Source organism: Melanaphis sacchari, unplaced genomic scaffold, assembly GCF_002803265.2.
Source record: "Melanaphis sacchari strain LSU unplaced genomic scaffold, SCAv2.0 Contig60_pilon_pilon, whole genome shotgun sequence".
NCBI classification, from domain to species: domain Eukaryota; kingdom Metazoa; phylum Arthropoda; class Insecta; order Hemiptera; family Aphididae; genus Melanaphis; species Melanaphis sacchari.
The window spans coordinates 1,343,243-1,350,255 of record NW_020271429.1 but is presented as its reverse complement, the minus strand read 5'-3'; positions in this window follow the sequence as shown (position 1 = coordinate 1,350,255).

Sequence of the window (7,013 nt, the reverse complement as noted above, 5' to 3'; positions counted from 1 at the left end):
GAATATTATTTTCATGTACATGTGTTTAGCAGTAATTATTTTATTACATTAAATATATTAAAATTATATTTTTAATTTATAACATAACTTTATATCATATATAATTTGTTTTTGTAATCTCAACACAGAATAGCGTAAAGTGTATACGTCTGAATTATACTTAATATAACATGTATCTTGGTGTTCTATTTTTAATATTCAATATCACTTAGAAATTATAATTTATTTCCAAAATATTTCACTTATCACTGAGCTTACAAATTATACACATTATATTACGTATATGCTATTTTCCTGGTTATTTTTTATTCTTAGTGTACTGTATTATTTTTATACAAGAATATATTACCTAAATGTACCTTTGAATTTGTAATTATTCATGTAAAATAATAAATCGCAAAAATTCGTACAAAACAGTTTTAGTTCGTGAATGAAGAAGTAATAAATACAGTGATGTACAATAAAAACACATTTTTATAATTTTTTTGAAATTTTACATAATTGAATGATATAAGCTTTGTAGATGAAAACATAATTTTAACATTGATTTTTTATCAATTTTGTTACTAACTAAAGTGTTTCAAATTAATTTAATAAGACGTAAAAAAATTATAACAAAAAAAAAATATATATATATATTATTAATTAATATTATTTATCATTAAATTATAATTATATTTTAACACATAATATATCGAAGTATTGTTATTTATTAAGTTCAAAATTGATTGCATTTTTAGTTAACAAAACTATTAATTAATATTTAAATATATTTAGATATTCATCAAATATTCAAAATATTAAACAATTAATTTTATCAATTATTTATAAAACAATCGTCTGAGTTATTTTAAACAGCGAATAATTGGAATATTTTATTATTTTATTTGTTTTTATAATTCAGAAATAAATTCTAGAAACCAATAAATTCGACTTACATACACAAAAATTAGTTTATACTAGTTAAATAATATAACACGATACTTATAACATTAAATATGATACATTATCTAATAATTTAATGTAATTATATAAAACATGATTTTCAGGTTTCTTAACACAAATTAGAAATACTTCATATCCCAGTTTATCCCATTTTGATCGTATATTAATTAACAGTTTATAGTTAAAATTGTTTGTATTAAGATATCATAATGGTTTTCTTTTAAGTGAACTCATAGTAGCTAGTTTTAAAAAAATATCAAAATACTAGTGTTTAATATAGAATTATGCTAATCTAAGTTAAAATATGTACTAAAACACAACCAAATAAATAAAATTTACCAAATTCTTTTTGAATTTCATTTTAGTTTATTGATTTATATTAAAATACGTTTATGAATAGAGAATTTAAAACTCTTCTAGAATGAGCTATGAATTACTATTGTGCGGTAAAAAAGGTGCTAACGATTTTTAATATTTACATAATTATTAAGACTGCAATAATTAATGTAAAATTTTAGAAGTTTGTATAAAATTTCTACCCAAGTAATATATCGTTAGGTTTTAATTTTTAATCAATTTGTCAATGTCTTGAATAAACAATATCTAATTGCAATTATTTTAGAATACTTCAGTTTGTATCTGATAAACATATTAACAATTTTTATTAATCAATTTATTAAAATGAATGATGTAGACGACAGCGACTAATGTTTGTTGAAAAATACTTAAACGAACAGATCATATATTTATTATAGAAGAAAATATTCTATTGTACCATATTATTTCTATGTATAAATATATTTGTAGATTTAATAGATGATTGCTAAGCAAAGTACATTAGTATAGTTATTTAGGCAATTTATTTATATATTCATGTAGTTCTAATAAGTACCTAATAACAAAAACAGGTTTAAATCATGAACTATTACATCATTGCACTTTTTCATTATGGGACATACGCTCATCATACACTTTAACTGAATTGGCCTGAATTGTCCAATACTTGAGAGTTGCAGTAATTTAATGTAGCATTAAAAAAATCGATTCTGAGTTAGTATTTTTTATATTAAAACGTGGTTAATACTAAACTCATAAAGTTAAAACTAGCATGTATTTTGAAGTTTTTTTTTTTTTTGATATCTCTTAAAAAAATATCTTATAAGAAGATGAAAACATTGGCTTAAGTTATTTTTCATTTTCTAAACAAAACTGTTAGAAACTTCGAAAACGATCAAAATATCATTATATTAGTTGTTTTCAGTTAATTTTATGGAAAATATTTTTGATACGTAGTATACGTTTGTATCTTATAGTTTCTTGAATATCATACAAACAGTAAAAAAAAAATTAATATGGAACTGTTCTACTGTAGTTTAAATACTTTTTGATTATTTTAATTATTTCTTTTTAACAATTGAACATTTAAAATGGTAAAGAGCAATTAAATATTGAATGTATTTCAATATTGTTTGAATTTTTAGAGTTTTATTTTAATTTATTTTTTGTTTTGATTCTAAAATAATATCGTTAGAATATTTTTAGAGTTATACATTTTTTCTAATTTCATGTTTCAAAAAAAAAAAAACCTAATTTTAAGAATTAAAATATTTTAAACATGAATTTTCAACGAGTAATAGTTGTAATACCTTAAGTATAGCGTAGGTTTATGTTATATAAAGTATTTAAGTAATAAGTTAAACAAAATTAACTATACAGTTAAAGTTAAATTTTTATAAATTAAAGCTCTCAGTAAAATATTGCGTTTTGGAATATTAAATAGAAATTATATTATTATTTTATTTTAAATTTCTAAAAATGACAATAAGAGCAAATAGTTAAAAATATATTTTTCTCTAAAATATTATTCTTAATTACTTTAATGTTTATAAAAAAACAGTATTTTCAATCATGCTAATACTTTTTATGAAAATGAGTGATTACATTTAAAAAATCACTTTTTACATAATATAACAATTAATTATTAAATACATTATTGACATCATGTACAGTATTAATTATTGTTTATAAATATTAATTATCAATTAATTAACTAAGGACATACCTATGTCAGAAAAATATAATAACTTATTTTAATCTTTATAACTTAATAATATTAAACTATTAATATTCGTTTCATATAATTAAATAGTAATAAATACCATTAATTAAATAAATATTTTTTTTACCATTTTTCCAACAAAGAAATCCTATTGTAATACCTTAACAATGACCTTCAGGGCTACATCATACATAATTGAATCACATATTTTATAAATAACGTAATATGAAGATTAAAAAATAACGTCATACATTATTATTACCTGTTTTTTAATATTTTGACTATTGCATATTTATTTTAATTATTGATAAGCCATAATATTTTTATTTTGGCTTTAAAGTAAAATGTTGTTGCTTACATAATATTAATCATTGAGTCCTGACAATAGTCAATAATTATTAAATAAGTAATATCTTATATTTAACGAGTTATACATACTTTGCTATAATTTTGTTCTGGGAATTGAATGCTATAATTACTTTATAACATAAAAAAAAATTGTAAATATCACTAAAATAAAATAATTATTTGTTTTTATAATTATCTTATGGTTAGATTGGTTTATTAAACATTGTAGCATATTACTTGTCGTACTTTTATGATCACGGAAATATTATTTTGTGATTTTCTCAATGACACTTAAACAATCTATTAGTATCATAACGCTAATTATTGAACTCAGCATTTTTCATATTATGTTTCCTTGCATCTACTAGTATAATGTGTTTATCTTATTTTATTGATGTTATTATTATCTATTTATTTTGTTAAGATATATTATGATAGTAAAGCTATACTACAGACATTAGAAAATTGTGTATATGTATGCTGCTTATCGAAATTTAAAATTATATTTTGATTGATGGTGTTTAATGGAAATATTTGACCAAATTATTTTCACCAAACCGTAACGTATGAAATGTTATCACCATACATTTATATCGATCAAGGCACCGCTTTAACGTGTCATCAATAGGTTTTCGTATTGTTACGTGTAGTCACTACCTAACAAATTGTTTTATTTATATTTTGTACGTAAAAGGCATTTTAGTCATTGTTGGGAATTTTTTTTTTTTTAAATGAACTAATATATTTTTATCAAGTTCAAATAAATGTAAATTATTTATCTATATCTAGTATTTTTATTTATTTTCAAAAATATATTTTTATTAACACAGAAATGGAAAATTGTAAAAATAATTTCAGAGAACTATTAAGCTGTATATTAGTCATTAAATATATATTATTAATTATATAAATTTAAAATCTTTGTTCATAGCATAATTTTATCAATGTTTAAAATACAAAATACAAATTAATAAATATACGTAAACACTCGCCAATCGCCATATAATTGTTTTCTTTACGTAGCAAATTCAATATAAGAATTTCAAATTGTCTTCTTTAATGTGTAAATACAATATTATAATAATAAACGTAACTCACAATGTATTCTGAAAATAGACTTATTTACGAAAAATATTCACGTTTATAAAAAATAAGAGTTTAGTTCACGTTAGGTTGATCTTTTAAAAACTAAATGTGATCTATTCAGCTCACATAAAATGAACTCGCTCTAAAGAGCGCCTTATTTTCTATCACTGGTTTTAAAATCTATGAAAATTCATCAATTTTATTAATATACAATAATATAGTGTACATTATTATAATCATTAGAAAAAACTATTTATATTGATATTGCAGGCACAATATAAATTCAGTTATGTACTCTTGGTACCTTCAAAGCCACGTGTTCTGATATTGTTGTGATATAGCCATATAGGTGACTTTAATTATTGAAATAACAAATTAAAAAAAAAAAAAAAACAGGTGTAAATATATCTTATAACCTAACTGAACTTGAATTGTATTCTCCCAACGTATTTATCAGGCATTGATCAAAGTCACGACGGTATCTAGAATAGATTTAATAATAATAAATTGTTATGTACCTATGTTATCATTGGTAAATATAATAAAATATTTGAATTTTGAAGTTCCGTACGTCATAAAATTGTTTTTCATGTTAAGCTTTACGATAATATATTATTAACTGCTCACTGTTAGTACTGTATTTCTGTCGGTTTTTGTTTCAAATAACTATTATCTCAATGATTACAATATGATTATATATTATTATGCACACATACATCTAGTATAAAATATATAATAATATCTGTATGCGATTTATACTCATATATTGTGGTAACTCAGTTTTCACTACATGCCTCAAAATTATTTCCGCGTGATGTACAATAAATATGTTATACTATACTCGTCGACCATAATAATATTATTATTGTATTACATTATTAAAATATTATACAGGCACTTTCTGGTGTCCCTAATTCTGCATAGATTGCCACTAGCTACTATATAATATTATATTTGATATTGATTCACTAAGAATAATACGATTACAATCCACAAAATAATAGTTTATAATAATAATATTCGGTTTGTGACGTACATGAATTCGCCAAAACATAATAATACTACAATATAAAGTATAATTCACTAAACATGTTCACCTCCATAATATTTTGTTAAATAATGAATTTTTTAAATTCTAATTTTTGAAATTTCTTTGTATAATTAAAATATTTTCAAATTCCTAATGTTTATTATTCTACTTTGTTTATACTAAATAATACATTATTATAGTTTTTATGAAATAAGGTTTTAGTATTATTAAATTGTATTCAGTATTTATTATACTTGGACGACTTTAGAAAGTTATAAATTTGTATAGAATTATCAAATCATTAAAGCTCCCATATATTCTAAACTCATTTTTATGAACCCATTATCCTTAGTACACTAAAATTATCCGTAAATTATTTTGCAACAAAAAAAGAAGGGCTTTCATTTGAATAATAATAGTTTTTATCTTCACAGGACACAAAGTTGACACTTTTTAAGCAATACAAAACATCTCAAGAATTCGAAAATATGATCTTTAAGTAAATAAAAAAGTTCCAAAATTTAGAATTCTTATAATACTTCTTTATAAAAAAAAAAAAATAATAAGAATGAGTAAGCATTTTGAATAACACTGTATCATACGACCAAAACTATTATATTATTTTGAAGTACTGCACAATGCGCGGCAGGCTAATTTTATTCCAAACCAGTAAATGCATTTCCAGTTTCCAATATTTACTGCTTTCATTTTGGACGGTAATCACGTTTGCGCACGTGCGTAGTCAAATCATTATTATTTTCCTTATCGTTACGTGATCACGTTATGATTTTCGGTAAAAATAATATAAAAATATAGTTAAATGGTTAAACGCTTTCTTAGATGTCCGTCCATGGGTTTCACAACTACGTATTACAACCGTTGAAAATTCAAAAAGAAACAGAAGCACGCACAAGCGTTTCCTGAAATATTATTATTATCTATTTATTCTCCAAAAATCGTCCTTGTCTAAACTCTAGATATCTACGTTGTATCGTTCCCAATGTGATGATTGTATTCTTATTTTAGCGATACATTCATTTCAGAAAAAATCAAAACGTTTTGATACAATTTACTTAAATGTTATAATATTACGGTAAAATGTGTTAAGTGTTTGGGAAATTTATCAAATATTAAAACTTAGTAATTTTTAACATAATAAAAAAATAACGTATTAATTAGGATTATAAATTTATAATTTATATGCAAAAGTAAAATATAAATTTCGTTTTGTTAAAATATACTAAATTATACAATACAATTATAACAAAATGAACATTGAATTTACCAATAATTTCCAACCCGTCATAACGTAAAGATAAGTATATTAAAATTTTTAAATAAACTAAATAAAGTTATTTAATAAAGTAAATTTATATGTAACTATATCGCTGTTGTGTTTATGCTATTTTAACCATCCTACAATTTTCAATACATTTTTAAAGTTTTTTTTTTTTTTTTTTTTCAAAGAGAAAACAGCTGATACTATAAAATGTTTATAGTGTTTGTACATATTATATTCTCTTACACTATTTTCGTAACTATAAT